A 15,921-nucleotide genomic window follows, 5' to 3' on the forward strand; every position below is an offset into this window, starting at 1 on the left:
TCAAATTCAGTGAGCTTCTTAGACATCTTGGCTGGACCGGGTATATTGTGATTGAGTGCCTGAAAAGATGCATTGACTCTGACTCTCTAGTTCAGATATTTGTTTCATGAAGCTTGAGTATGTTGTACAGTGAAATTCTAGGAAACTGGGTTGCATTTATTAGCTGGGCATAGAAAAAATAAAGTTCTACACGTGGGCTAAATTATTTTATAAGCTGAAAGTATAAATCAGGATTAAAGACTGAAATGTATTTATTAAATTTTAAAAGGAAGTATGTACATGCATTTTATAGTTCCTGTGGATTTAATTATGTACTAAATATGGAAAATAAAAGTATTACTGGGTGGTGATGAATGTTTTCTTCCATAAAATTCTTGTTGATAAATATCTCTACTCTGGAGTCTCAGCACCCTTTGCCAGAGACCTGGTGTTCCTTGCTGTGCTGGGCAGAAGGGTGACCATCTTGAAGTGATAGGGAAAGGAAAGAATGACTCACCCACTTAGTGAAGGAACTAGATGAGCTCTTTAAGGTTGGTCCTAGAATCTCAATGGTACAATTTACCAGTGCTAAAGAAAGGAAGCTTGGAGAGTGAAAGCTCCAATAGCTGAAAGAGTGCTACTTTACTCTTCATGGGATAAAATGGCTTTGGTGGTGTTGACTGTGTTGTGACTTTGAAAGTACCCCCTTCCCCCCAACCCCTGCCACAGGGGAGAGTGAGTATTCAGGTGTGAGCTCATTCTTGGTCCCGACTTGCGTTTGTCAAGGTCACGGGTTTTGTGGAAGGATAATGGCGATAGGGTACACATAGCTGTAGAGGAGTTTCCTGCAGGGTGCCCTTTCCAATGCTCAAGTGCAAAGCATTAGTTAGCTATCCAGAACGATAATTTCAGGGGCTCATTAGGCGCATTTGTAGTCCAAAATTCAGAGCCTGTGGCTCCATTGGTCAAGGAGAAAGGAAATAGAGAAAAAATGAGAACAAAGGGGTAAGTTGGAGGAGATGTAAAATTGTATGACACTTTGGGAGCTAGTCATTGGCCATAGTTAATGATTGATAACTAACCAGAGGTCAGGAGTTAGAATTTTAGTTATTTTGCTATTTTGTTTTCTATGTAGAGTGGATTATGTAAACTGTTGTATGAGTCTCTAGAATTTATTAAGAAAAATATTAGGGCTGTTAAGTGTCCTTAAAGATGATAAAGCTGAAAATGTTCATTTTATAGATAAACTCGGGCCCAGAGAAGTTGAGTAACTTGCTCAGGATGACACAGCTGTTTTGTGGTAGCATCACCAAGAACTCCAATGTATCATCTCCAGCTTGATGCTTTTCCCCGTGCTGTACTCCATACTGATGTGCGTGTGTATAATGCTTTGTCTATTTTAATTTGCATACATATTAAAATATATTACGCATATGTTACATATTCACCTTTATATGTGGGCTCCGTGTGGGGGTGTGTTACAGATTTAATTGTTCGTTCATTTGTTCCTCACATATTTTTAATGCCAGGCACTGTTTTGGGTTCTGGGAATATGGCTGGGGAATAAGATTCAGTTTCTGGCCTCATGGAGTTTATATTCTAGTGGGACAAACAGACAATAAACAGATAAAGTTATTTCAAATGGTGGTAAGTACTCTTAGGAAAAAACCAAGCAGAGTAGAGGAGTTGGTGGGCAAAGTATATGATCATGAATTTATCAAAGAAGCTAAGTGGACCACACTCAGATTTAGTTTTATTTTATTATTTTTGAGGGTTGTTTTGAAAAATGCTGTGGGGCAGGAAGCATTCAAAGTTTCAAAGATATGTTGGGAAAAAATTGTAATTTATGAGAATAATTAAAGGATTTAAAAGATTGCTCGTTAAATGAAGTTTCCTCTTTTATATGTCGAGTGTTTGATTATTAGCCCTGCTTGAAAATAATTTATGAACACTGGTAATTAACTGCCTGTATCTATGATTTAGTCAACCGTTACCATAAAGTTTTAAAAATGCATTTATGACTACTGGGATTTTATTAGTGCCCTTTTTTCAACCTCCTGTTTCCTTTCTGGGAGAGGAGTATGTTTCCTAGTGCCTATGCTTCTCATATAGAAGAGCAGTGAAAACTGTGATGCTCTATTTTACACAACTTGAAAGGGTGTATCTTACGCAATAGGAAGGCAATCAGTGGACGATATGTCTTAACTAAGATAAATGTATGCTTGTTATCAGTGGAACCCGGAGTTCATTCAGAAAAGTTGGAAGACTATTGCATTGGCTTATGACTTGTTGTATGCACCTGTTTGCCCAGAGTCATAGATGCAAAGTTTTTTAGAGAGAACAACTAGGAATCCCTCCCTATTATCTCCCCCTTTTCCAATAAAAGGATCACTTTATTAAAGTACTTTGATGTTATGATGATGGGTTGATAAGTTGTTGCTTTTCAAATGGAAGGTCTCTAGCCTCCTGTGAAACTCTTAGGAAGCCTGAAATGACACATCCTGCGTGTCTAGGTCTTCCGTGCATTGACTGGTTAGCTGGATGGCCAGGCCCAGAAGTGGCTCTGTGGTTCCATGGGGTGCTGGAGGCCTGCAGTACTTTGGTCTAATGTTTGAACTTCCTGAAGACAGCCTGGACATTCTTCTTTTCTTTTTTTTTTTTTTTTTTTCTTCTTCGGTACGCGGGCCTCTCACTGCTGTGGGCACTCCCGTTGCGGAGCACAGGCTGTGGACGCGCAGGCTCAGCGGCCATGGCTCACAGGCCCAGCCGCTCCGCGGCATGTGGGATCTTCCCGGACCGGGGCACGAACCCCTGTCCGCTGCATTGGCAGGAGGACTCTCAACCACTGCACCACCAGGGAAGCCCTGAACTGGCCTGATGTTAATGTCCATGTTCTGCATTGCCAGTGTCCATCCTTGGCTGGGCAAGGGCTGGTGTCCTTAGTTGTCTTCCGTTTCATTGTCTGTTCATAACTCTTTTCTGACTCTGTACAGTTTACTGCAATCTTCGGCACATCTTCAATGCTTTAAGAGCATTCTTGCGGTCATAGAGCAATTTGGCAGCCTTGGACTAGGAGAACTCTAGTACCAGTTTCTAGGTTCTGATCGTCTCTTCAGTTGCATAAACAGTATTGAAATATATAGAATAGAGTTTCATAAAATACGTAGAATATGAGTGGTCCTGTTATGCAAACAACTATTACAGCGCTGTTGCAGAATGGGTCACAGAAGGTACCAGCTATCCTGCCTCCGTCAGCTCTGATGACTTTCAAGAAGAACCAAGATCTTAGTGAACTTCTGAGGGCATCCAAAATGGTAATAGCCAAATAACAAGGCCCTACTGTATAGCGCAGGGAACTGTATTCAATATCCTGTGATAAACCATAATGGAAAAGAATGTAAAAAAAAGAATTGTCTATATGTGTGTAACTGAGTCACTTTGCTGCACAGCAGAGATTGGTACAAGATTGTAAATCAACAATACTTGAATAAAAAAAAAATTAAAAATAAATATAAAAACAAATTGGTCATAGCCACGGTCTAGTTTCCGATGGATTTTAAGGCCAGCAAATACAGAAGAGTGCTCAAGACAGTTTTGCCAGTCAACTCTTGGCATATTATGTAGTACACAAACACTTCTGCCTTTGATTAGCCCTTTGGCTGTGGTTGGCTTTGTTTTCATCTTATCAATGATTATTTGCTTTTTTTCCTTCAGTCTTTTTTAAAATTTAATTTAATTTATTTATTTATACAGCAGGTTCTTATTAGTTATCTATTTTATACATATTAGTGTATATATGTCAATCCCAATCTCCCAATTCATCCCACCACCACCACCACTTCCCCTGGCTTTGCCCCCTTGGTGTCCATACGTCTGTTCTCTGCCTTGCAAATGGGCTCATCTGTACCATTTTTCTAGATCCCACATATATGCGTTAGTATAGAATATTTGTTTTTCTCTTTCTGACTTACTTCACACTGTATGACAGTGTCTAGGTCCATCCACGTCTCTACAAATGACCCAATTTTGTTCCATTTTGTGGCTAATACTCCATTGTATATAAGTACCACATCTTCTTTATCCATTTGTCTGTTGATGGGCATTTAGGTTGCTTCCATGACCTGGCTATTGTAAACAGTGCTACAATGAACATTGGGGTCCATGTGTCTTTTTGAATTATGGTTTTCTCTGGGTGTATGCCCAGTAGTGGGATTGCTGGGACATATGGTAATTCTATTTTTAGTTTTTTAAGGAACCTCCATACTGTTCTCCATAGTGGCTGTATCAATTTACATTCCCACCAACAGTGCAAGAGGGTTCCCTTTTCTCCACACCCCCTTCAGCATTTGTTGTTTGTATATTTTCTGATGATGCCCATTCTAACCGGTGTGAGGTGATGCCTCATTGTAGTTTTGATTTGCATTTCTCTAATAATTAGTGATGTAGAGAAGCTTTTCAAGTGCCTCTTGGCCATCTGTATGTCTTCTTTGGAGAAATGTCTATTTAGGTCTTCTGCCCAGTTTTTCGATTGGGTTGTTTGTTTTTTTAATATTGAGCTGCATGAGCTGTTTGTATATTTTGCAGATTAATCCTTTGTCCCTTGATTCGTTTGCAAATATTTTCTCCCATTCTGAGGGTTGTCTTTTCGTCCTGTTTGTAGTTTCCTTTGCTGTGCAAAAGCTTTGAAGTTTCATTAGGTCCCATTTGTTTACAAAAATAAACAATTTTTATTGGAATTTTTTATTTTTATTAATATAATGGAAATTTTTATTTCCATTACTCTAGGGGAAGGGTCAAAAAAGATCTTGCTGTGATTTATGTCAAAGAGTGTTCTTCCTGTGTTTTCCTCTAAGAGTTTTATAGTGTCCAGTCTTATATTTATTTAATTTATTTATATTATGTTTATTAATACGATAAACATTATATTATTATTTCATTTATTTCTGCTCTGATCTTTTTCATTTCTTTCCTTCTACTAACTTCAGGTTTTGTTTGTTCTTCTTTCTCTGGTTCCTTTAGATGTAAGGTTAGAGTTTTTATGTGAGATTTTTCTTGTTCCTTGACGTAGGATTTTATTGCTATAAACTTCCCTCTTAGAACTGCTTTTGCTGCATCCCGTAGGTTTTGGATCATCAGGTTTTTTGTTGTCATTTGTCTCTAGGTATTTTTTGATTTCCTCTTTGATTTCTTCAGTGATCTCTTGGTTATTTAGTAACGTATTGTTTAACCTCCATGTGTTTGTGTTTTTTATGTTTTTTTCCCTGTAATTTATTTCTAATCTCATAGCTTTGTGGTCGGAAAAGATACTTGATATGATTTCAGTTTTCTTAAATGTACCAAGGCTTAATGTGTGACCCAAGATGTGATCTATCCTGGAGAATGTTCTGTGTGCACTTGAGAAGAAAGTGTAATCTGCTGTTTTCAGATGGAATGTCCTATAAATATCAATTAAAACTATCTGGTCTACTGTGTCATTTAAAGCTTGTGTTTCCTTATTAATTTTCTGTCTGGATGATCTGTCCATTGGTGTAAGCGAGTTGTTAAAGTCCCCCACTATTATTGTGTTACTGTCGATTTCCTCTTTTATAGCTGTTAGCATTTGCCTTATGTATTTGCCTTATGTATTATGCTCCTATGCTGGATGCATATATGTTTATAATTGTTATATCTTCTCTTGGATTGATCCCTTGATCATTATGTAGTGTCCTTCTTGTCTCTTATAACATTCTTTATTTTAAAGTCGATTTTATCTTTATGAGTATGGCTATTTCAGCTTTCTTTTGATTTCCATTTGCATGGATTATCCTTTTCCATCCCCTCACTTTCAGTCTGTATGTGTCCCTAGGTCTGAAGTGGGTCTCTTGTAGACAGCATATAGATGGGTCTTGTTTTTGTATCCATTCAGCGAGCCTGTGTCTTTTGGTTGGAACATTTAATCCATTCACATTTAAGGTACTTATCAATATGTATGTTCCTATTACCATTTTCTTAATTGTTATGGGTTTGTTTCTGTAGGTCCTTTTCTTCTCTTGTGTTTCTCACCTAGAGAAGTTCCTTTAGTATTTCTTGTAGAGCTGGTTTGGTGGTGCTGAATTCTCTTAGCTTTTGCTTGTCTGTAAAGCTTTTGATTATTCCATTGAATGTGAATGAGATCCTTGCTAGGTAGAGTAATCTTGGTTGTAGGTTCTTTCCTTTCATCAATTTAAATATATTGTGCCACTCCCTGTGGCTTGTAGAGTTTCTGCTGAGAAATCAGCTGTTAACCTTATGGGAGTTCCCTTGTATGTTATTTGTCTTTTTTTCCTTGTTGGTTTCAATAATTCTTCTTTGTCTTTAATTTTTGTCAGTTTCATTACTATTTGTCTTGGTGTGTTTCTCTTTGGGTTTATCCTGCCTGGGACTCTCTGTGCTTCCTGGACTTGGGTGGCTATTTCCTTTCCCGTGTTAGGGAAGTTTTCATCTATGATCTCTTCACATATTTTCTTGGGTCCTTTCTCTCTCTCTCCTCCTTCTGGGACCCCTATAATGCGAATGTTGTTGCGTTTAATGTTGTCCCAGAGGTCTTTTAGGCTGTCTTCATTTCTTTTCATTCATTTTTCTTTATTCTGTTCTGCTGCAGTGAATTCCACCATTCTGTCTTCCAGGTCACTTATCTGTTCTTCTGCCTCAGTTACTCTGCTATTGATTCCTTCTAGTGCATTTTTCATTTCAGTTATTGTATTGTTCATCTCTGTTTGTTTGTTCTTTAATTCTTCTAGGTGTTAGTTCTTTAATTCTTCTGGGTCTTTGTTAAACGTTTCTTGCATCTTCTCGATCTTTGCCTCCATCCTTTTTCCGAGGTCCTGGATCATCTTCACTATCATTATTCTGAATTCTTTTTCTGGAAGCTTGCCTATCTCCACTTCATTGAGTTGTTTTTCTGGGGTTTTATCTTGTTCCTTCATCTGGTCCATAGTCCTCTGCCTTTTCATTTTGTCTGTCTTTCTGTGAATGTGGTTTTCATTCCACAGGCTGCAAAATTTTAGTTCTTCTTGCTTCTGCTGTCTGCCCTCTGGTTGATTATTTGCTTATTTTCATTATTATTTCATAAAATGTATTTATATCAATGCAACAAGTATATGTCCAATTACTTGTTGAGTCCCTACTCTGTGCCCAGACATGTTTTTGGAAAATGGAGATTCTCTAGTGACTCAGGCAGAGTAATAGGTTTTTGTCCTCATGGAGTATATGTTATTGCAGTGGAAGAGACAAATGATAAGCAAGCAAACAAAAGTAATATAATTTCAGGGAGTAAGCATTACAGAGAATATCAAGTAGTGTAAAGTGATAGAGATGAAAGGTAGAGTGGGCTGATTTTGACAGGGGTAGTCAGAAAAGTAGGCAGTGTTTGAGCAAACACCTGAATGAGGTGAAGGAGAAAGTTATGGCACGTGTGTGCTGGTGAAGACTGTTCTCAGGAAAGGCAGCAGCAGATGGAGTCCTACACTGGGAACAATTCCAGCATGTTCCCACACATCCGTAGCAGCAGAGAGAGGGGCTGGGGAGGCGACTGGAATAGGAGGCTAGGGCCAGATCCTGGAGGGCTTGATAGACTGTGATGAGTCATTTGGATTCATTCTAAGTGTGATGGGAAGCCCATGAAGAAGGTTAGCATATATGCCAGGACCACCCAACATGCCTACCAAGTTTCCTATTGGAGAGACATGGAGCTCTGCTGTTTGGAGTTCTTCTTTTGATTGAGCCAATCAGCTGGGACCTCTTAGAAATGAACTAAAGCCACCTGTGACCTAGATTTTCCTAGAAGTGTTCCCAGCATCACCCAGGGGTGCATTCAGGAGATTTCCTCTTTAGTCTTGCCACAGCAGCCTACTGCTCAGGCCCCTGGGATGCCCATTGGCCAAACTGGGCCCTTTGAATGTTATGACTACAGTTTGGTCCTAGTTCCAGGCCTGTCTGGATGCTTGGCCGCCTACCTGGTGATCGTTGACACATTCCTTGCAAGACACACCTAAGCTGGTTTCTTTAAAGCCAGATCCCAGTTCTTCGTAAAGAATGGCAAAGGCCCTTCCTGCTGGGGTAGGAGCATTGATTTAAGCTTACTAACTGTAAGTAATTTAACCCTGTGTTTATACACCTTGATTCGGTCATTTTTGTTTTGGAATCCATGTCACCTGACATGACCTGTTCACATTATTGGCCCTATTACTACTTGTACTTATTTCAGCGCTCTTTGTATCTTAACTGGTTTTTAGGTTATGAGATCCAAATTTAAACTTGCTGATATCACTTGGCTGCCAGTTGACTGAGTGGAAGTCTGTATGTTTTAGGAAGTACAGTATTAGTTCATTTTAATCCTTTACTCTTCTGTATGCTAGATGCTAGTCTGCTCCAACACCTACATTTCAGAGCATTCTTTCTGTGACATTTAAAACCCATCATGGAAACATATGGCATCAGTCAGGTAGAGTGAGTTAGCTTGGGCTTTTATTGCTTTTTTTAAACTGGATTTTACCTACTTCCTGGAAGATGTTGGCCGAGTTAACTTTTATGATGTTTGGATATGCCATGTGCTTTAAGGTGTTAATTCTGTGACCATTGTTTCGGACAGCCAGCTCTAGTGGTTTCATGGGGCCATACTAGTGGGTTAATGAAAGCCTCAATAGGGTGGTGGCTGGGTGGCTGGTGGGGGAGAGTGATCTTCATGATCTGAGTTCCTGCAATTAGAAGGGTTTAGTTGGGAAGTAGAAGCTGTAAAAATACTCACTAATGAATGAGCCACTTTAAAACTCTCTCCTTGCTTATTATCATACTATCCTTAATACCAAGGACCGTGCCTCCATCAGTTTAATTCGACATTGAAAATGTGCATTTTGCAAAAGATGCAGGATTTCACGAAGTCAATGAAAGTGATGTCAAAGAAGGTCTGGGATTCACAAATAGTCAATGACAAGTAAAGGTCTAGCAGAATTAGAGGAGTCACCTGTTGAAGAAACAAATCAAAGATAATGACTCTCTTAGTGCTTCTAATGCACATGGTAAAAATAGGATTAAGAGAGGCCCTTGGGGAAATTGGTAAAGCCTTTGAATATTTCTATAGAAATGGTCCTTCATGTGATCTGTAAAAACCAAACAAGAAGTCAAAGATGAAACATGATGGAAAAATAATCCAAAAAATGAACACTCAGTCACACTCTGTTCATTCTGAGACTTTGCCAGTAGATGCAACTGAGACTTTTTTGTTAAAATAAGGTGAAAGAAAAAAAAATAATAATAAGGTGAAAGAGCTTTTCCCCATATATTTTAGTTTCAATATGTCCAACATTTTAGTTTTCCAGTATAAAATTCCATTCAACACCCCCCCTTTTTTTTTTCACTATGAAAATCAGGTGCCGGTGTTAAATAGACTTTATTTACTCTTTTTTTTGTATTTTTCTTTTTTTTTTTTGCCTGCTCTGCGTGGCACGTGGATCTTAGTTCCCCGACTGGGATTGAACCTGCACCCCCTGCAGTGGAAGCGCGCAGTCCTAACCACTGGACTGCCAGGGAAGTGCCTAGACTTTACTTTTTAAAATGACCTTTTTCTGCTACCAGTTATGTTCAGCTGATAAAGGCATCCTGCATATTTCTTTTAGGCATGTGGCAGAAGACAGTCGTGGGAAGCCCTTTTCTTTTGCTCCCCAAATTTTGCTCAGTAGAAATTGGAGTTTCTCATTGTTCCAGAGCTGTGATGCCAGTTGTTAAGCAGGCAGGTGGCAAAGCTCCAGGGATATTTCACTCCTGTGAACCCAAGAAAGACCATTAGTGCTCATGGGTTGTTTTCAAGAACTCACTGGAACAGAGTGAGGCTAACCAACTTTGTAGTAAACACAAGTAAGATATCGATTCCTCACAGGACCCCCATAAAAATTCTTCCTGGCCCTTAGAACTGGATATGGACCAGTTCTGAAGACAGCTGCATCAAGAGGACCCACCAGAGAAGTTTGTCTGACAACAAATAGCTATTCATAAAGGGCTTGCTACTTAAGGGGATTATCTAGTGTCTAATTCCCATGTCAGCTCCACTGTGTTTCCTGAAGGAGGTGAGTTTGAGCAGATTTTTTTTTCTAAGAAAGAAATACGAATTGATGAAGTGCTAGTGCGAGATTGGGATAGATAGGGATATAATCCAAGAGGAAGGAAATGGAAATAGAAGCAGATTTTCTTGGCTTTGAAGAGAATTACCAAGAAACAAAGTTTGGGCAATAGAGTTCTGCGTACTATACTGATAGCATTTCTGTAACCACCATATCAGTGTGATTGTGCACTGTTAGGTCTTTATTTTTTTTTAATTAATTATTTTTGTTGAAGTATAGTTGCTATATAATATTATATGTTACAGATGTACAATATAGTGACTCATAACTTTTATATTAAAAATTTTTTTTTTAATATTTACTTATTTTTTATTTTTGGCTGTGTCAAGGTCTTAGTTGCGGCATATGGGATGTTTCGTTGCGGTGCTCGGGCTTCTCTGTAGTTGTGGTGCGTGGGCTTAGTTGCCCCGTGGCATGTGGGATCTTAGTTCCCAGACCAGGGATCGAACCCCCGTCCTCTGCATTGGAAGGCAGATTCTTAACCACTGGACCACCAGGGAAGTCCCATGACTCATAACTTTTAAAGGTTATACTCCATTTATAGTTATTATAAAATATTGGCTATATTCTCCATGTGGTATAATATATCCTTGTAGCTTATTTTCTACCTAATAGTTTGTACCTCTTACTCCCCTACCCCTGTATTGTCCCTCCCCCCTCCCCACTGGTAACCACTAGTTTGTTCTCTAGATCTGTGAGTCTGCTTCGTTTTTGTTACATTCACTAGTTTGTTGTATTTTTTTAGATTTTTAGGGAGCACTTCATTAGTGGCGTGTGGGATGTAATCTTGTAAGAAAACCAGTTAGGCAGTTGACCCGGTTCTGATCTGCTCACATATAGATGAGCATAAGACCTTGACAACTCCAACACCAAAGTTAGACTGTAGATCATTCTTGTACAGAGATGATGCTGTGATGCCACCACTGTGATCTGCCTCAACATCTTTCTGGATTCATAACATTATCCTCATTCATTCTCTCTCTTTTTTCCTGGTCTTCATGTGTCAGGTTTATGGAGTACTTTCCATAGCAATTTTAAAACTCCGTATTTTAAAATCTGATTATTTTGTCACATTCCTTTAGTGATCCCTTGTTATTGCCAAAGGAGCACACACTTTTATTAGTGCAGTAAAATCAAAAGCAAAATGTTATTTAGAAAATCTGGTATGGGGAGAAATCATAAAACTCATTTTCAAATGGAGTAGAAATGATACTGGATTGTGTGCTGTTAAAGGTTACCCATGCTCCCTCTACAGAGTTATGTCTAGGGATTTTCATTTTAGTATTAGTATTTGGAGTTCATTTACTGTACAACATTGATACAAATGAGTTCTGAAGCCCTGACTACTAAGCGACTGGCCCAAAGATTATCATATTAAGTAGGATATAAGTAGGATATGTTAATACCCTGAGGTTCATTGTTGGTATTGCTAATGAAGAAAAGAGTAGCTTGGGTATTGCTAAAGAGAAATTCAATTCAGAAGTCAAAGTTTTTTGTGAATGCGGGATTTCTGTAGGGTCTTTTTTTTTGATGGCATTTAAAGTTGATTTGGACTTATTGTGAGAAGAATGAATAATTCCAGATGAGATAAAACTTATAGAAACCAAGAAAGACCACAAAAATGTTGATACCGTGACCATTGGAAATCCAATGCACTATGATCTAATGTTTTGGATTGCTGGTGCTAGAGACGGAGAGAACTATTTCTACTGCTGTATTGCCTTTGGAAAGCAGATGGCATCTTTTGAAAGCCATGCTCTCTGAATGGCTCATTTCATTGTCCTGTTGGCATTCAAAGGGGGGAACCCACCAGGATCTGAGATGTGGCATCCATGGCACTTTTTGTGGATCTTGTTTGTAATATTTTTGTCATAAATATGCATAGTAGCCTTCCCAGAGAGTCTTAATACAGAACCTTGCATAATTTGAGGACTGAAGAAACCACAATATGGTATAAAAAGAAAAACCCCAAAAATGTAGTAATTTGAATAAAAAGAAGCCGAAAATAGGATGATGTGGGGAATGTTTAGGGAATGGTGAATTTAAAGCTAACAAGACCCTCCAGTGTAAGCCCCTCAGCCATGCAGTCTCTGCAGGTCCTTTATTCCTTATGCTAATTTTCTTCTTCCCTTGCCTTTCAAAGTATTGTCTCTTTTCTCCTTTTATCTTTCCATTCAGAAAATTTCTGTGTCTTCTTTACTACAAAAGCATTTAAAGGAAGATTAAGACACAGAATGTTGTGAAAGTAGTCTTGTCCTCTTCTGGGTGATCAAAATAGTATTACAGTGTTTTGTAAGAATAACAAATACCTATTTATACTTGGGCAGGCCTCTTTTTAGCTATTTTCCTTACCTGATTCCTTGCATTAGAAAGGTGTTTTCTGTTTGTAAGGTTGTTACTCTGAGCTGATTTGTTTTTCTTTTTTCATTTATTTTATTGAAGAATAGTTGATTGACAATGGTGTGTTAATTTCTACTGTATAGCAAAGTGATTCAGTATATATATACATATATGTATACATTCCTTTTATATTCTTTTCCATTATGATTTATCACAGGATATTGAATATAGTTCCCGTGCTATACAACAGGACCTTGTTGTTTATCCATTCTGTATATAATAGTTTACATCTACTAATCCCAAACTCCCACTCCATCCCTCCCCCATCACCCCACCCCTGATTTGGTTTCTATATGCAGTCCCTTTGTATTCTTATTACAAATTCTTTAAAAAGAATTTTTTTAAAATTTTTTGGTTACACCCCATGACATGTAGGATCTTCCCTGACCAGGGACCAAATCCATAGCTGCTGCAGTGGAAGAATGGGGTCTTAACCACTGGACCACCAGGGTCCCTGTATTCTTATTCCTGATTTACAGTGGAATATGTGGTTTTGCTGACTTTCCACTAGATCAGGAGTCAACAAATTAGCCTTATTGGCCAAAATCTGGCCATCACCTGTTTCTGTAGTTTTGGTGGGGGGGCACAGCTATACCCCTTTCCTTATGTATTATCTGCGGCTGCTTTCCGACTATAACAGCAGAGTTGAGTTCTTGCAACAGAAATTGTAGGTAGATATGGTAGGTAAAACTTATATTGTGATCTTTTTGCTCCTTATCTCTTTTTTACGTTTCTGTGGTCTCATGGCATTTTGGATGGTTTTACATCACAGCAGGCATGAGTTATGTGTCTTTAATTGTTAGTGCAATATGACATATGTAATGGCTTCCCGAAGAATTCATTGATTCTGAGTCAGGATGCCACATTGAGATGGTGAGAGTGCACTTTTATATTCGCAAAGAGCAAGGGTTTTAAAACCTTCACTAAATTAATGAATCAAACCAAAGTCAAATCTGTGTTGTTCTGGAAAATAATGATTGCCAGTTGCTGGAAGAAAGTGAGCCTTAGGGAGCCTTCTGATTTGTGTTGAGAGTGCTTCCATAGTAAGCAAGGATTGTATTGATGTAGGGCTACCCATCAGCCCTTTGTATAGATTAGTCATTTTTGCCCTGCCTTACATGCTTTTTGGATAATCAGAATGAAGTGCCTGTACAAGCCAGTAACTAGGGGTTTTTGCTAAAAATAATGAGGAACTTTAATATTTCTTTAGTTTACAAAGGAAAGCAGTGTCACTTGGCAACCTCTGTTATTCGTGATCATGCTTATGGCTGTGTCGTGATTTCCAAATGACATTAACGAAACAGTCATTTAAGTTTTGAGGCTGACAGTTTGGAGCTCCACTAGGTCAAACACCTCTTCCTTGGGCAGATTCCTCGGCTTTGGAGAATTTCAGATTTATTGAAGTACCTATAAAATCTTAGTTCTGTTCAAATTTTAGAACCTGTATCATCTGCAATTTAGGATTCTTTGTGGAAAGAAGGAAGCTCTTTGAAACCTCAACCATTCTTTATTCAGTGTAAATTTCGATAAGAAGCAAAACTTTGTCACTGTGAATGACAGTTGACCAGCATGGAGCAAGTCTATTACATAAGAAGTATCAGAGATAAAATGGATAATTTCCAACTCTTTCTGGTATAGCTCTTGGTAGACTTAATAAAACTCACAACCACCTGAGCACAACTCAGGACCGTTTCCTACAGATGATGGTGTAAATAGCACCCCCCGTGGTTACAGTGTCAAAACCTCAGTTTCAGCAAAAGCCAAATTTAATACCAGCAGCATTCCAAAGCAATTACGCTGTTGTTGTAGTTAAATTATCCGGAGAGTTGGGTTTGATTGCCCTTTGCTCATTAAAACCAATAGTTTAGGATTGGAATTGTCTGTATGTTCACATTCCTGCCCACAGCTAGTGAGGTGATGTAGCTTGATATAGAGCCCAGCTTTATTTCTAAGTTTAGCTTCACATCACGAGCCAGCAGTGAAACCTAGAAGTGTTGGTTTTCATGGAAGCGGCATGGAAAACCTCAGCAATTCCCGAATCTCCACTGCAGTGCACATATGTGAGTCTGCCGCTGGGACGGGGGCAGAGGTGCAGGGTTAGATTTCACAACGCTACTTTCACAGGACTGGCCTCAGCCTTGTGCGCATTTGCTTCCAAGGCTTCTAGTGACGGTAAAAGACAGCACCTTGGACTTCAGACAGCTTTGATGGCGAGTTTTCAAGCTTTGTTCTTGCGATACCTTTTCAACAAGGAATTGTTTGGTGTCTGATAATAGTACAGAATTCAGTGATAAAAACACTCATTTCCTCGCTAGCTTCATCCGAAAGTGGGAAGAAGAGGGTGCAGGAGGGATTAACCATTGAGCCATGTGGATGTACGCACTTAAGTGGGTTCCTTCCTACGTGCCCAGATCTCTGCCAGCTGTGTACTTGTTCATCTTTCACAGGGGGGTGAGGGTTTTCCTCTGACGTAGGGACATTCCAGATGGACAAGAGTGTAAATGCCAGGTTACATTTTTAGGGGCTTACTAATGGAGCCGCAGCAGATTAAGAGGGCAAAGAAAAAGGAAGACTGCTTATCTTAGTAGCGAAGTGTGGACCGGACACCATTAGATTTACTGTTCATGAGATCCTCTTGTATTGACATTTTATAAACTAACAGGGTATTTCAACTTGCTCCAAGGGATAGAGAGGAGATTCTTAATGCTACCTTTTGTTGAATTAATATTTCAGATAACCTTTTAGTAAAGCCACTTATCAAATCTTGGTTTTAAAGTTAACTTTTAATCTTGTTTTAGGGCAAAACACAACAAAACAAACAATGCAAAAAAAAAAACCCACCCAAACGAAACCAACCCCGAATTTAATTTATGCACATAAATTAAAAGACTTTTTGTTTGGAGGGTGGGCTTATCCTGCAAGTGACTTTTCTCTCATCTAAGCCTTGTGTATATGTTCTAACAGTTCTAGGAGACAAAACATTTCAATGTGTTTTCGTGATTTGTGGCATATTTACATTTTATTGTGACATTTGATTCTCTCGAGTTTTCGCTAGCATAAAGAAAGTGGCATGTTTTAAATTATATTAAGAAAATGATTTTTATGTGCCTTTGCATGAACTTTGAAAATAATGAGTTGCTGTGTTGTTTTTCATTCACTTTTTAAGTACATTTGAAAATTTCTATCTGCTTTGATCATAATGAGCTCTTCTCTGCTCACATGATCTTCATTCAGACTTAGTGAAGGAAGTAAGTTTCCCTGCACATCAACATTTTGTTACATTATAGGAAATGCTGCTGAGTTTTGGAATGTGACTTTGCTTCAGCTGCTGTTTGGTGGTTAATGGTTCAGGATGTTTGCCAGCTGCCATGGTTTGCTGGCGATGTCAAAACCTTTGTAACTTCAGACT

The 15,921-nt window shown here is 38.7% G+C and overlaps 1 protein-coding gene across 3 annotated transcripts in view; it reads left to right on the forward strand.

Moving 5' to 3' along the window:
* Positions 1-15,921, forward strand: part of IRS1 (insulin receptor substrate 1) — a 75,536-nt gene that overhangs the window by 23,906 nt on the left and 35,709 nt on the right. Inside the window, exon 2 of one of the 3 annotated variants that reach the window (XM_027119881.1) lies at positions 1,222-1,991. The exons of the other annotated variants lie outside the window; for them this stretch is intronic. The gene's annotated coding sequence lies outside the window, so the exon portion shown is untranslated. Of the gene's footprint in view, positions 1-1,221; positions 1,992-15,921 lie in introns of those variants that run through there. 3 annotated transcript variants of the gene reach the window in all.

Source organism: Aethalodelphis obliquidens, unplaced genomic scaffold (genome assembly GCF_003676395.1).
Source record: "Aethalodelphis obliquidens isolate GAN/ISIS:26980383/991018 unplaced genomic scaffold, ASM367639v1 scaffold2, whole genome shotgun sequence".
NCBI lineage: Eukaryota > Metazoa > Chordata > Mammalia > Artiodactyla > Delphinidae > Aethalodelphis > Aethalodelphis obliquidens.